At 39.0% G+C, this 16,749-nt stretch overlaps 1 long non-coding RNA gene, 1 other non-coding gene and 1 pseudogene across 2 annotated transcripts in view; 2 read left to right on the top strand and 1 right to left on the bottom strand.

Moving 5' to 3' along the window:
• The window catches only part of LOC145558516 (secretory carrier-associated membrane protein 1-like), a 196,802-nt pseudogene that overhangs the window by 121,348 nt on the left and 58,705 nt on the right, over positions 1–16,749 (top strand).
• LOC145559748 (uncharacterized) overlaps positions 1–16,749 on the top strand; it is a 75,749-nt gene that overhangs the window by 5,487 nt on the left and 53,513 nt on the right. The gene's annotated exons all lie outside the window — the stretch shown is intronic.
• On the bottom strand, positions 11,511–11,617 carry LOC145560994 (small nucleolar RNA R71). The gene has a single exon (XR_014093580.1). It is a non-coding gene; the product is annotated as a small nucleolar RNA R71 (small nucleolar RNA).

Here is a 16,749-nt window from a genome sequence, read left to right as displayed (position 1 = left end):
ACCTTTCCTTGTTGGTGATACTCCTCCACCACTCTTGCTCGTTGTAAGGAATGCGATGAGAGGAGGTCATTTCGGATGGGTGATCAAGTCCTGTGGCATGCCAAAAGAAGATCTCATTTAGATCACTTTCCGTTAAAGAGTGATCCTCGTTGAACATTCTAAAGTGAATCATAAGTTGAGGATCCTCATCAACATCTACCGGCTCAAAGACTTCCTTGCGAAGAGAGGCAAGGAATTCCAAAGTCACACGCTCGTAAGTGTAAGCGTGGAGGTGAATGAAGTCACCCCATCCAAAGTTTTGAGCCAACCTGACCACCTCATCCAATATTCCCAGCTTCCTCAAAGTTTGGGGGCAAAAGAATCTTGTAGACCGGATTGGACGCTTGATGAGTGACTCATATATGGGCCAAAATTGCTTGTCCGAAGCAATAATGCTATGATCATTGATGCCGGGAGGAGGTGGGAATTGTGGTCCTGAAGATTCTCCCACTCTCTTCCTCTTTGACTTTCCTTTTCCCTTTCCGAACATTTTGATTCTACAAATTCACCAAGAGCATATCATTAGAACAAATTGATAAGAAATGACATAAGAAGCCAAGTAGCTAGCTAAGGTAAAAGTGTATGCATGAGAGTATACAATTCAAGGCATGCATGAATACATTTGAACCAAGGCTTGAATAAGAATTCCTATGTCATTCCTATATGAGTCCTAACAAAGTCTAGGTGAAATTTGGCATGATGTCCCCTAATTTTCATGATATCCATTCATCAAACCATAAAAAACAAACCAAAACAATGAATAACAATCTCCAACAACATCCAACTCATGAATTTCTCAAGCATAAAATGGTAACATGAACACCCTAGTATGAAATCAACATTCTTAAGCAAAGACATTGAGATCAAAATAAAACCAAGGCAAACATGCATAATCATCATAACAACATGTTCTACTATCAATAACCAATCAATTGCAACAAGTAAATCCAAAGAACCACATGAATCAAACAAGTTATTACTAACAATTTCAAGAATACCACAATTCATACTTAAATATGTAAAACATGGTAAAACTATGAGAAATTGAGGAAATAAACTTGCAAAAGCTAGGAAATCATACCACAATTGATTGGAAGCAAGTAAAAACCCAAAAACACCAAAGCACTTAAACCCTTGAAATTGGAGAAAATGAAAAGATGGGTTTTTTTTTGTGAGGAATTTTTAGTGGAGATTGTAGAAATTGAGTAGAGGATGGAAAATAAGTGAGAAAGGGTGAAGATTGGAGTGATTTTGATGGAGATTTGAGGTTGTAAGGGGAGGTGTAATGGAGGTTTAGAGTGAGAAGGAGGAGAAAGGGGTAGGTGACGAAAATGGGAATGAAGGGTCACGAATTTCAGCAACATAAAACTTATGGCAGCTGCATTTTTTTTCAAATCTGAATAATGGTTCGGCCGAACCAAGGGTATGTTCGGTCGAACCACAGTGAAAGTTCGGTCGAACTAACCTTTGGTTCGGTCGAACCATGGCAAAAATTCATTTTTCTAAAATCCAGGCAGGAAGTTCCAGCAAATTCACAAAAATAGAGGAGTGACCGAACCTGGAGAGAGTTCGGTCGAACTACAGAGCATGTTCGGTCGAACCTCCCAAGGGTTCGGTCGAACCTTTGCTGAAACTTCATTTTTGCAAATTTTGGCAGAATGTTGCTGAAATTTTTCAAAAATTGAGGAGTGACCGAACCCAGGATAGTTCGGCCGAACTACAATACAAGTTCGGTCGAACCATCATTAGGTTCGGTCGAACCTTCTGCCAGAATGCAAAATTTTTGTTCTTGGCAGAATGTTGCCATAAATCCTTGAAAATGCTGCAGTGGCCGAACATAAAGTGGTTCGGCCAAACTCCCATAAAGAATCGCACAAGTAAAAATAGTCCTTAACACACATCTAAACACCATACAATCATGCTAGATGCAAAGCATATCAAAAACCCAAACACAATCAAAACTCATAAATCCCAACAATCCAAAATTGTAGATAGAAGGATAAAAGAAACATGAAAGGAAGAAAGTAGAAAAGGGTTAGAAACTCGAGTTGCCTCCCGGAAGCGCTTTTGGTTAACGTCGTTAGCTCGAAGTTCCTTGAGTTGATTAAGGAGGGTCAAATTGACGATGCACATCAATAAGTGTCACAGAAATCGGTTCATCACTTGGGAATCCTTCATAATAGGGCTTGAGATGGTGGTCGTTGACTTTGAAAGGAGAGTAGCCGTCTTGGGAGATTTCGTAGGCTCCATATGGAAACACTTCCGTGACAATGTATAGCCCACTCCACCTTGACCTTAGTTTGCCCGGGAAAAGCTTCAAGCGGGAGTTGAATAGGAGGACTTTTTGGCCTTTGACGAATTCCTTCTTGACAATTTGAGCATCGTGCCAAGCCTTAGTCCGCGCCTTATACATACTTGCGCTATCGTAGGCATTCATCCTCAACTCCTCTAACTCATGTAGCTCTAGAAGCCTTTGCTCACCCGCACTATGGAGATCAAAGTTGATTTGCTTGATGGCCCAATGTGTTCGATGCTCCATCTCTACGGGCAAATGACAATTTTTCCCATAGACAAGCTTGTAGGGGGTGGTCCCTATTGGAGTTTTGAAGGCGGTCCTATACGCCCATAGAGAATCAATGAGTTTGGTGGACCAATCCTTCCTCGTCCTAGCAACCGTCTTCTCCAAAATCACCTTAAGCTCTTGACGAGGGGAAAACTAGGTCATTATCTAATCTTCCCTCGATCAAAATAAATTTATAAACACTTAACAAACCTAAATACGAGTATAGAGGCAAGTCAAGGGTCGAACCCAAAGGAACGGTAATGTTCAAGCACTTTCAATTATGCGCCTAAGCTAGGCCAAAGACGAAGGTAAGAGAGAATACTAACAACTAACAAAACAAGTAACCAAGGAAATAAAACACTAGGAATGGGGATCAACAAGTAATCATGTCAATTGCAACAACTTGGGAAGAGCATGCCAATCAAAGGTTGTGAGGACTAAATGGTAAGAGCAATCAATAGGAATCAAAGAGCTATCTCCTAATTGTTAAGCTAGGGTTCACTATGAATAACAAACTAAGAGAATCACAATCAAAACCAATTGATAATTGCAATTCCTAAATCAATTTTTCATGTCATTAGCAATTACAATGCAATCTAGCATAATTCTCAAGGCCAAATTGAATTACACACATGCAAACCTTCACTAATCACTTTAATCTCAACAATTAATCAACACAATTCCAAAATTAATCACAATTAATCAATCATACAAGTTTCACCCAATTCCTAGCCAACAACTACTCAAACAACATCAAATCAACTATCAACTATAGAGAACAAGAATCAACAAAATATCAAGAACAATTACTCTAATCAAACATCAAATATCAAAATCAAACCAAACAAACATCAAATTAAATAAAGCAATTGAATGAGATAGAGTTTAGAAATGCTCATTGATAATTAAGAAGATCTCTAACACAATTGTCACACTTGCATCTTCAATCTCTCAATCACCATTGAAATTCCTCACTTTCTCTCTCTAAAACTACTCCTAATCTAGCCTAATCTAGAGAGAGAAGCTCTCAACCTAAGAGAGAGAAAACTAAAACTAAAACTAAAGAATTACATGAATAAATAATAAAGGAAACCAAAAACTATATAAACAAAAGGAGAAAAGAAGCTTAAAATCGTAAAAGACCCAGAAACCCGCGCCCACGGAGGGGAGCGGACACCCCGATAGCCGCGCCCGCGCCCTCGGGGAGCCCTCGAGACAACCGCGGGTGCTTACAGCCCAAATACGGCAGTTTTGGAGCTGCAGCAACCCCGCGCCCGCGGGTACTGTAGCCCGCGCCCGCGGCAGTTTCCAGGGCCAACTTCAGAAGGCTGTAACATCCGATCTAAGAATCGTATGAAGGCGTGCGACCTATCATTGGAAAGCTCTTCAAGTCTAGTTTCCAACCCAACTTGAATCACCCTAATCCGATCTGTATAACTTGAGATATGACTAAAACAATGCACAAAGGTCCTATTTGATACTTTGCAATCCTTCGTTTTCCTTTGTTTCAAACTCAAATTCAATTCCGAAAAGTGCATATTGATCCTAGTGGGTGCTATTTTCGATTCCCATGCATATAGCCCGCGACGTACCTAAAAAACAAGACAAAGAAACGGAGAAGCAAGAGAAATAGCCGAGAAATGAATAAAATGATAAGAAAGCCATTAAAAGCATGCATTTCTCTAAACTAACACAAAAACACGCGAATCGAGCATTATTCTCTAAAAACACGACATAAACGACTACAAAGGAGCATAGAAATATAAAGAAAACATAGCCTAAAGGTTCCATAAATGGCACGGATCAGCTCTCTATTGGTGACCTCCGCTTGACCACTCGTTTGAGGGTGGTAAGCAAGCCCTCGCTTGTGAGACACCCCATACTTATCAAGTAGTCGAACGAAGGTGTGGTTCTTGAAGTGCGATCCCCCGTCACTAATTATTGCTCTTGGAACACCAAATCTCGAAAAGATCACTTTCTTGAAAAGATTGACCACCACCTTAGAGTCATTCGTTGGAGAAGCTACAGCCTCCGCCAACTTGGATAAGTAGTCAACGACAACCAAAATATACTTGTTCCCATGTGAAGAAATGAAAGGGCCCATGAAGTCTATAGCCCACACATAAAAAACTTCAAGCTCAAGGACGGGGTTTTGCGGCATTTCATCCCTTCTAGAAATATTCCCTATCCGTTGACATCTATCACAAGTCTTGACAAATATCCAAGCATCCTTGAATAGAGAAGGCCAAAAGAGCATAGATTGAAGGACCTTTGAGGCGGTCTTTTGAGCACTCATATGCCCACCACAAGGAGAAGAGTTGCACATATGGAGAACACTTTGAACCTCGTCGTTGGGGACGCATCTCCTCAACAAACCATCGTCCCCTTTCTTCAATAAAATGGGATCATCCCAAATGTATCTCTTGGCCTCGTGCTTGAGTTTTCGACGTTGTTGCGAAGTGAAATCCGGCGGTATGGAACTACAAGCTAAGTAATTCACAATATCCGCATACCACGGCTCCGATTTCACTTCAAGGACATATAGCACATCATCTCTTAGAGCGTCCTCTATTGGTAAGCCATCATCTTCAAACATTGCACCGCCCAACCTTGAGAGGTGATCCGCCACCACATTCTCGGCTCCCTTCTTGTCTCTCATCTCATAATCGAAGTCTTGGATGACTAAAACCCATCTCAAAAACCTTGGTTTAGCTTCCTTCTTCCCTATCAAATATTTGAGAGCCGAGTTGTCGGTATACACAATTGTCTTAGAACCAATGAGGTAGGTTCTAAACTTCTCGAATGAATGGATAACCGCTAGGAACTCCTTCTCGGTAGTTGTAGACACCCATTTGTGTCTCCCCAAAACCAAACCCAGTGATGAGTGCCTTTCACGTCGAATCATAATCGAATGAAACAAAAGTGTGGAAAGGTCTAGTGTTGCGGAAAGTTTTATTTCTTTTCTCTTCTCCCTGTTTTTGAAAACTTTATTTTAAGAAAATAGCCAATCCAGTTTGGTTGGTCCATTATATGGGTCAAATAGTGGTGTAGTTGGATGGGGCTTGCAAAGACCTTTCCAACGATATATTATAAGCCCAATTCCGATGAATATTGAGGAAATTATGGCCAATTTACTAAACTAGGTCCGGTTTGAGCTTTATGTACGGCCCAATGATCTAGGGGAGGGCCTAATATAATTTATCATTCCTAATGCAATTAGGAATGGTTTTAGTCTTCTAGAAAATTCTAGAAGGTTCTCATCATTTCTAATTCAATTAGGACTCTTCAGAGTTTTAATCAAGATCAAATAGCATTTTCGATGGAATTATATTATTTTATCTTCCAGTACAGGAAATTTATCAGATTTTCGAAAACGCGTTGAAAAACAGTTTGGCGTCCAACCCCAGGCCTTGGCGCCTGGAACCAGGATTGGCGCCAGGCGCTAGCCATTGGCGCCTGACGCTAGCCACTAGTGCTGGCGCCAACTAGCCAGGGCTGGCGCCAATGTGGTTTTTCGATCTTCAGACTCTGTTTTGTTAAATTAACTTTTTTGGATGATTTTCTCTATAAATATCGTATCAAAAACTCCGTTTTCATTCATCTTCTTCATCTACAATCATCAACTCTCTTTATTCACCAACGATCTTCATCATTCATTCATCAATTCTCAATAATATTAATTCTTTAGTATTCTTTTCTAAACTTTGCTTTTCTCAAATACAAAATTCCGCATTCATTAGATCTAGATACACCTAGCCATATTCGAAGTTGCCTTCGCCCTAAACGTGAAAGGTTTAATTTCTGAGGGTTTGGTCCCAAATCTCTCTTTCAATTATTTAATTTAATTGTTTTGATTATTATTTTTCCTTCAAGTTACTAACGCGTGTATTTCGTTATTAGAAAGAGGTACGAGGCATCCAAGTGTAGGCGTCGTTCGAAGTGCGCCTACGTTAAAAGCATGTTGTGAATATGCTTGGCACTCATAGGAAGTGGGAATTGACATTACGATTAGGGACACCGATTGGGGACAAATAAAGTAGGGAGCCGCCAACAAGTTTTTAAGAAACTTGTAAACCGTCCACGGATCATAAAAAGGCAACCACGATAAGGGACAACGATAGGCAACAACGATTGACCCGTGAAGGTTACACCCCATTCATAATCCATGAGATTACTAACTCCATATGGTTCGGAACCACGAAAGGAGGATCGGGGATGATGGTACGAAGTGAGTCATGGAGTCACATTCGCCCGTATTGGCCTCTACTCGATTCTTATAGTGAAAAGTGATTCCTGCGATCTCAAAGGCATACAAACAAAATATTCAATTTGCTCCAAACTATTATTAAGCTAAATTGGTTGAATATTAATGCAACATATAATTCTAAAATATTGTGATCACTTGATTAAACAACAAGATTAAAAGGAACCTAAACCGGTTGTCCAAATTATCTTATTAGGCGTGATTTTCAATTACATATTCCCTTTAACATGCAATATGGTGATAAAAAAAAATACAATAGAATCAATATCAACATAAAAACCAATTTAATCATAATTCCAACAACATAAAAATCGTTAGAAAAACAATAATAATAAAAAGAGCATGATCCTTACTTTGAATCTGTTTGTTTGCAACTACAAAATAATAAACGAGTTAGTAACTTCAAGGAAATAACAAAACAATAACTAAATTACATTAAATAAAATAAGGTTGATTTTGGGGCCAAACCCTCAAACGATTCTACCTTTCACGCCTTGGCTTAAGGACAGAACCTCGAGTAAAATATGGACTCCTTTGAGTGCTTGAAGAAGGAATTTTTGAAGTGAAAAGGGTAGGCTAGTGTTTACGTTAAGAGCATAGAAGAGAGAAAAATAAGAATAATCGAATTCTCGTCGCCCCGTACATCAGAAATGAGGGGGTATTTATAGGGAAATGTGCTGAGTGAGCACACGGAACCCTAAAATGATAAAAACCCTAAAAATGCATCCCGTGACACGGTCAGACTGTACCGTCATACGGTTAGACTGTTCCGTCAGACGGTACAAGTTCCCTTGACACGGTCAGTTTTGGAGTGACGCGGGAAATTTTCAGAAAACGAAACGGAAAACGCGTTAAGGGTTTACGCGGAAAGGACACGAAGCTCTCCGTGTCACGGCAGACCTCCCGTGTCACGGAAAGTCCCACCGTCAGACGGGAAAAGTTCCCGTGACACGGTTAAGCTTGACCATGACACGGTCAGTTCCAGTCCATTTTTCCGTCTAAATTCATTTTTAACCCTAATTTCTTTCGGTTTTTTAAGTGCCGATTGATAATTTCGGGCCTTTTTTTATTTTTTGGACTAATAAAATAAAATAAAACGTTTGGGCCAAAAATAATAAAATAAAAAGGTTTGGGCTTAAAATCAATTAACAAGTTTGGGCTAAAATTAAAACTATGCTTTTACCAAACACCAAGACTAATCCATGGACCTTTCAAAAATAAGAATTTAATAAAATACGATTTTTTAAGCACTCTCGGGATTAAATACTAAACCCGACCAACAGTGGCGGTGAAAGATTATTTATCATCGGGTTTGGTTTTGGGGAGACATTTTTAGGTGTCTACAGAAGCCCCCACTTTGACTGAGTTTGTAGAAACGTCAGTTTCGAAAACGATAGTCAAAGTAGTCGATAGGGACGGAGAATGATTTAAGACGTTCTGCGATCCTAAATCATTCTGTATACGCCGATACCTGCAAAAAATGTTAATTCCACAGATAAAAGAGTATAGGGATAGAACGCTTATCTGACACTGATAAGTGACTTTTATGTCACTTTTAGGGTGTTTATTGAGTCGTATTCCGGCTTATTTTCCAATAATTTCACCCTTTTTATCCTTTATTTCTATTATTTTATTATTCTTGTCTTTTATTCTTTATTTTGAGTATTTTTGTAATTTTCTATAGTTTTTAGTTTATTTTCGTGTTTTATTTTATTTTTCTTTCTTTTAATGTTTGTAGTTTAAGTCGTTAGTTTATATTTTTAATAATTTCTCTTTTTTATCTCGTTTTCTTATTTATTTTAGTTTCGTATTTTATTTTATTTTATTTTATTTCATTTAATTTTATTATTTCTTTAGCTTTAGCATCTTATTTTATTTTATTTTATTTTACTTTATTTATCTTATTTTATTTTACTTTATTTTACTTTATTTTATTTATTTTATTTTATTTTCCAATTCACCCTCGTGTTGTTTTTGGTTGTAGGCGTTCCGGGTTTCAAAGTCAAATTTGTGTTCGGAGGTCAAGGTTCGAGGCAAATGCTCTAGCTGCTGCCCTCTTGCTAGCAGCTTAACATACACCACACCCTTTCTAAACCTACACCACACAATCCCCTGCTCCCTGCCTTCTCAACACCACCACAGCACTACACCAGCCACCTCCCTCAACCTCCATCTCACACCCACCAGCCTTCGCAACCCACTCAATTTCAGCCACCTCCAATCAACCTCCGCCAAAACCGCCAATCGCCTATCAATCAAACCACCAAATTAAACCACTCACCAATTAAACCAAACTCCCACGCATCTCCACCCCTCTCGCCAGCAATTACCACCTCAATTCAACCCCACAACAACACCAATTGCAACCACCACAATCACCTTCCCCCGCATCCACCGCAACCAACAACAACTGCAGCAACAACACGCATCTCACCCCAATTACCACCAACCCATTTACCACCATCAACAACCACTACGAGCAGCGATTTCGAACAGAGCAGCCACCAAATTACTCAACCCAGACCTCGCGGCCGCGCAGCCCTGTCAGAAAGCGCACGAGATTGAGTCCAAAATCAGAGTCGAGGCAGAAGCTATGCGCGACCTCTGTGCGACCTCTGTGCGGGCGCGCATTCGTGGGTCAATCACGAGCTTTTCACGTGATTTTTAATGAGAATTGAACGGCTTCGATTGATGCTTGATTGATGACGATGAGGATTGACGGTGGTGATTGAGTGATAATTGATGATGCGTGATGGTGATGCAGGTGATGCAAATCAGAGCAGCCAAGATCGAAAGAGAAAGAAATGGAAGCTGATTTGTTTTACTGTTTTGGGGATTTGTTGGGTTTTGTTTTTGTTTTCCTTTTTTCTTTTCATTTTCTTTTATTTTATTTTATTTTTAGTTTAGTTTTATTTTTGGTTTTTAAGTTTAGTTATTTTAATTATTTTAGTTTAGTTTTTATTTCTTTTTAGTTTTCTCTTTTACTTTATTTTATTTAGCCTTGTATTATAAATACTCCTTTGGGGGGTAATTAGAGGGGAGGCCATTATGCTATTTTCTTAGTTAGTTTAGGAGAGCTTCTCTCTCTTAGGGTTAGATTAGATAGTTTTTAGAGAGATAAAGTAGATTATTGCTCAATTTTCTTCCAAGTAATCAATTTTGGTCAAGTTTAATTTCCAATCAAGCAATTCCTTCAAGTTTTCATCTTTCATTAATCCTCTCTCTAGTAATCTCTAATCCTTTCCTTTAGCTTTATTTATTTGCTTTATTGTTGCTTATTTTTGTTAGTCTTTTTAGTTCATCTAGTTATTATTGTTTTCATTGTTTTTAATCATGTTTTGTTTTGTGTTTCTTGAATATATTTTTGGTTTTGCTATTATGTTTAACCTCCTTTCTCTAGGCTAATCTTTTAGCTAGGGGAAGGGGGTGGAAAATATGTGTTGAATGTTGGATGAATGATGATAGTGGATTGATTACATGCCTTAAATTGATAAAAGATATGATTTTTATTGACTTGAGACTATTGTAGCACTTTATTTGATTGCCTTCTAGTTTAAATGCATGAAAATGATTTGAACTAGATTTAGATCACCTCTATTTTAATGATTGCATGAGAATGAGTTGTTAAAAATGGAGTTCCATGTATTGTGCCCCTTTATTCCTTGGTTAGCTTGTGCCTAATGGGATGCATGAGAATGATCCTAATTAGCATAGACCTCTTTCATTGATTTGCCTAGACTATTGCATGAGAATGAATTGTTTAGGTAGGATCTTGTGTTCTTTGGCATGTTCTTCATGATAACTATGATTATTCCCCTTTTTTCTAATCATGTTTGACACCCCCGTATCCCTAGCGTTGTTCTTTCTTGATTTTATTCGTCTTTATCTTTGCTTATTCGTAGTTTTAGTGCTTTTTATCCAATATATCAACAAAAACATTTCCCCTCTTGACTCTTGCATTAGTGATATTGATGTTGGACGAGTGAGCTTCCTTAGTGGTTCGACCCTTTACTTGCCACTAACTAGTTTAGTGTAAGTTTAGGCATTATAAATTGTTAATTTGATTAGGGTTTGTAGAACCAACGACCTATCTAACCTCGATCAAATTTTGGCGCCGTTGCCGGGGAAGCGGCTTGTTTAGCATTTATTTTTGCTATTGTTATAGTCATTTTATTTGCTTTCTTTTTATTATTTTGCCTGTTTTTTTAATCCTACTTGTCATTGCTAATCGTGTGCTTAGCTTTGTTGTATTCAAAGAGAGATATGGCAAGACAAGAGGATGACCTTCTTTTTAGGGAGTTTGGAAATCCGGAAGTCTATGAGCTCACGAGTGGTATACTTCTCCCAACCACAGAGTCTAATTTCACAATCCATCCACAATATGCTAGGATGGTACAAGTTGAGCAATTTTCCGGAAGTGCAAGTGAAGACCCCATTGAGCATTTGGACCGATTCCTTGAGTTGTGTGCAATGATGCAAACAAATGAAGTGAGCCAAGATTACATTCGTATGCATCTCTTTCGGCAATCTCTCACCGGAAGAGCAAAGAAATGGCTCAAGCTTTTGAAGCCCAACTCTCTCACCACATGGAAAGATGTTGCGAAGGCCTTTCTCAAGAGGTTCATTTCCGATGAGCAAACCGCAAAAATGAGGAGGAAGATAGTTTCTTTTGAGCAAGAACCGGATGAAACTCTTGGGGAAGCATGGGAAAGGTTTAAGGATATGATTAGAGCATGTCCTAACCATGGATTCAACCATAATTTGCTCATGAGATTCTTTTATGATGGCTTAGAGCCAATTTCAAGAACCAATCTAGATGCGGGTGCCGGTGGCCAATTGATTAAGATCCCTCAAAGCCAAGTTGAAGCTATAATTGAAGAGGTGGCTACTAGCTATTCTTGGGGAGGTCAAAGAAGGTCCCAAGGAAAGCAAGGTGATCTTTATGAGTTGGAGAAAGTCGGTCAACTTAAGCACATAGTTGAACTCTTGAATGAAGGTCTTTCCAAGTTGAACTCAAGTGTTGGTTTGGGTTCAAAACTGTCACAAATCATTGATTTCTCATGTGCTTGTTGTGGTGGGACGGATCATGATGCATCGTATTGTAGAGAGTTCAATCCCAAGCAAGGTGAGGCTTTGACTTTGAGGGAAGGAGAGTTTGTAACCCAAGCTCATTCTCAACAACTTCAACAACCTCCAAAACAAGAAAACTCCTACCTCCAAGATGAACCTCTTTTCAATCCTCTAACCGAAAATTTTTCTTACCCTTCCATCCAAATGGGGAACTTTCAAGGTCAACATCATGACCAAAATCCTCAAGCGTATGAAGAACAATCCCCACTCGACCACACACAAACCCAAATTCTTCAACAACGTCAAATTCTTACTCAACAATTCCAAGAGATCAAATCTCACAATGAAGTTGTTGACTCCCAACTAGCCAACATTTCTTCTCTCCATTTAACCGCAAAACTCCCCTTACAATCATCTACTAACCCTTCATATGCTTATCATCTCGAAACTTGCAAGGAGGATGAAAGTAAGGAAGACAAGGTTGTGGAGGATGTGGTTGAGAAGAAGGTTCAAGAACAAAATGAGGAGCCATTAGATTTTAGTGAACCAAACAAGTTTGAAGGCCCAGTTCCCTTCCCTTGTAGGCTAGTTGAGAATGTTGTTTTGAAGAGCCCTATGGCGGTGAGCATATGTAGAGTTGATGTGGTCGATGGTGTGATGGATAATGAGAGCTTACCTCCATGTGATGGTAAGGTGACAATGAGGTATGATAACTTTCTTGAAGTTCCTACTTGGTTTGAAGGCTCTCTTGAGGAAGGTGAGGTTTCCCTTCCTAATATCGAGGATTCCAAGCTTCATCGCCCTTTTAGAAGAAACGACAAGAAGAAGAGAAAAAGAAAAGATGAGTCACCATTGGCTCTTGATTTATTCCCTCCTTTCCCTTGTGGTGATTTGAGACCTCAAGGAATGCTAGTTCTCAATCTTGGGGGCATCTATGATTCAATCCTCAAGTTGATGAGGGTGATGTTTTTTATTCCACCTTGAAGGAGGTGAAGGGTCAAGCTAGAGACCATAAACAAGCGCTTCCCGGGAGGCAACCCGGAGGATTTCTACCCCTTTTTCTCCCCCTCCTTTCTTTTTCTTTTTGTTTTCTTTCTTTGTTTTCTTTTAATGTTTTCTTTTATGTCTTGTCTTGCCTTGTAGGTTGCATTTTGGAAGATTGGAGCGGAGTGACATTTGATGAACTAGATTTTATGCTCTATTATTCTTTTAAGCCAACCTCTCGGTGAGACCTTTCTTGTTTTCACTCTTTTAATTTTTCTTTGAGTGCTTAGTTTAAGGTTAGTTTAGGAAGAAGTTGAATGGTTCGAGGTTGTTTGCATTGGTTCTAAGGAACCTGGGATCGTTGATGTTGTTATCAACGGTCATTTGTATGACGATTGGGATTTACTTGAATTACATGCCTCATTTGTGAACCTTTTTATTTCTTCCTCTTGTTTTTGTGTTGTTTTTCCCTTTTATGTGACAAACATGGCTATGACGAGTTGAAATTATTTTGATTTGGAATTGCTCATTCATTTGGATTTGTGTGCCTTTCATGATGATGTGTCTTTGAATGCTTATCTTCCTAGTTGATGAGGGTTTGCACGGTTTGAGAATGCTTTGGGTTGAGTTAGACACATTGTAAGCTAAGGTAGCCCGGTTTAGAACTTTTGAGGACGTTTGAACCCCTAGTTCACGGGAAAGTGGTAAGATGGTGTTGCTCTCTATGGTGAATAGGATTCCCTTGGTTGGTATTTGCTTATTTCTTATCCCGTGTGAGTGTCATTTGTTCTAGCCTTCATCATTCTTGTGAGTGGCATTTAGGATCCTTAACTATGCATAACTAAATCCTTGTGTTGTTCTCTAGCTCCCAAGATCGTGACCAAGCAACTCTAGGGGAGGAAAAGGGCACCATTTTTCTCTTTTTTCTTTATCTTCTTTTTGTTTTGTTACTTATTTTGTTCTTATTTTGCATTTGCTCCTCTTGCCAACCCTTTGAGCCTATTCCCTTTCTTGATTACGAGCCACATTACAAACCTTATGACCTTTCGTTTCCCTAACCCTTAGTTTGTGAAGCATTTCGGTTTAAGAGTTTGTTTTGTGTTGTAATAAATTGAGAAAGTATTATGCTTTTTGTACCAAGCAAGAAAAGTAAATTGTATATATTGTGTGAAATAAAGCAAATGTTAAGAAAAAGCCGTCTAAAGTTAAAAAAGGCAAGGACAACAAATAAAATAAAAAAAAAATTTAAAATTAGTTTGGTTTCGTTTTATTCCCTAGTTTAAGCATTGAGGACAATGCTTTGTTCAAGCTTGGGGGGGAGCGTTAATTCGTTTTTGTTTTTATTGAGTGTCGGTGTCGAATAAGCTTGGGGGAGATGGCATTATTGGTATTTTTGTTTGATGTTTGGTGATTTCTTGAGTTTGTTTTTGAGGTTTGATCACCCTTTTGCTTCACTTAGGAAATATCACCAAAATTTTCAAATTTTTGCCCCGCCTTGACCCTTAGCCTTACGTTACAACCCTAGTAAAGACCCTTTGACTTTAGAGGGGTGAGGTCAATGACCGGTGGAGGGAGATAGATTTCAACCCTATGGAGAGAGTATGCATAGTTGAGATGTCGGGATGACCTTATGATTCCACATAAAAATTTCTTTTTCCGGTTCCCTCGAGGAATCATGAGGAGCTAACTAAGGGATGATTTGAAGCTAGTGGAGAGAACGTGGACCGTCTTGGATGGGGCTAGGGCGGAGAGTGAAATCATTAGTTCTCTATGCTTAGCTTAGGTTTGTCTCTTTCAACCATGAGCATCTCGGAACGTGTATTCCCTCATTTAATTAAGAAAGGTGAGCATTCTTTGGTGCATGTCTCTATGTTTTGAGTCCGAATGGAGCATTTTCTATCTAAAAGCTTGTTTGGTTTTCTTAAGCCTTGTCATGTCATGTTGGTCGTGGTTGTGCTTGCTTTTTGTTTTTGCTTTTCTTTTTCTTTTTGTTTTGCCTTGGTTTTGTTTAGAGTTGTGGGTTAAACTCTTAGGACACCCTCACGAGAGCACACTCGTCCTCTAGGGCGATCTAGGGGTTTAAAGGGCTTGTCATTAGTTGCTAAAAGTGACCGTGATTCCTACGAAAGTGAGTTAGTGTACATTCTTGTCTCCTTTAGTGTCTTAGTTTTGCTTGAATAAATCATTCTCCTTCTCCCGTGTTTCATGTTAATTTGCTCGAGGACGAGCAAAAGGTAAGCTTGGGGGAGTTTGATAAGTGACTTTTATGTCACTTTTAGGGTGTTTATTGAGTCGTATTCCGGCTTATTTTCCAATAATTTCACCCTTTTTATCCTTTATTTCTATTATTTTATTATTCTTGTCTTTTATTCTTTATTTTGAGTATTTTTGTAATTTTCTATAGTTTTTAGTTTATTTTCGTGTTTTATTTTATTTTTCTTTCTTTTAATGTTTGTAGTTTAAGTCGTTAGTTTATATTTTTAATAATTTCTCTTTTTTATCTCGTTTTCTTATTTATTTTAGTTTCGTATTTTATTTTATTTTATTTTATTTCATTTAATTTTATTATTTCTTTAGCTTTAGCATCTTATTTTATTTTATTTTATTTTACTTTATTTATCTTATTTTATTTTACTTTATTTTACTTTATTTTATTTATTTTATTTTATTTTCCAATTCACCCTCGTGTTGTTTTTGGTTGTAGGCGTTCCGGGTTTCAAAGTCAAATTTGTGTTCGGAGGTCAAGGTTCGAGGCAAATGCTCTAGCTGCTGCCCTCTTGCTAGCAGCTTAACATACACCACACCCTTTCTAAACCTACACCACACAATCCCCTGCTCCCTGCCTTCTCAACACCACCACAGCACTACACCAGCCACCTCCCTCAACCTCCATCTCACACCCACCAGCCTTCGCAACCCACTCAATTTCAGCCACCTCCAATCAACCTCCGCCAAAACCGCCAATCGCCTATCAATCAAACCACCAAATTAAACCACTCACCAATTAAACCAAACTCCCACGCATCTCCACCCCTCTCGCCAGCAATTACCACCTCAATTCAACCCCACAACAACACCAATTGCAACCACCACAATCACCTTCCCCCGCATCCACCGCAACCAACAACAACTGCAGCAACAACACGCATCTCACCCCAATTACCACCAACCCATTTACCACCATCAACAACCACTACGAGCAGCGATTTCGAACAGAGCAGCCACCAAATTACTCAACCCAGACCTCGCGGCCGCGCAGCCCTGTCAGAAAGCGCACGAGATTGAGTCCAAAATCAGAGTCGAGGCAGAAGCTATGCGCGACCTCTGTGCGACCTCTGTGCGGGCGCGCATTCGTGGGTCAATCACGAGCTTTTCACGTGATTTTTAATGAGAATTGAACGGCTTCGATTGATGCTTGATTGATGACGATGAGGATTGACGGTGGTGATTGAGTGATAATTGATGATGCGTGATGGTGATGCAGGTGATGCAAATCAGAGCAGCCATGTATTGTGCCCCTTTATTCCTTGGTTAGCTTGTGCCTAATGGGATGCATGAGAATGATCCTAATTAGCATAGACCTCTTTCATTGATTTGCCTAGACTATTGCATGAGAATGAATTGTTTAGGTAGGATCTTGTGTTCTTTGGCATGTTCTTCATGATAACTATGATTATTCCCCTTTTTTCTAATCATGTTTGACACCCCCGTATCCCTAGCGTTGTTCTTTCTTGATTTTATTCGTCTTTATCTTTGCTTATTCGTAGTTTTAGTGCTTTTTATCCAATATATCAACAAAAACATTTCCCCTCTTGACTCTTGCATTAGT

The sequence above is a fragment of the Chenopodium album genome, chromosome 9 (assembly GCF_948465745.1).
Source record: "Chenopodium album chromosome 9, dcCheAlbu1.1, whole genome shotgun sequence".
Taxonomy (NCBI): domain Eukaryota; kingdom Viridiplantae; phylum Streptophyta; class Magnoliopsida; order Caryophyllales; family Amaranthaceae; genus Chenopodium; species Chenopodium album.
The sequence above is the reverse complement of the archived record's forward strand: the minus strand, read 5'-3'. Positions and strand labels throughout refer to the sequence as shown.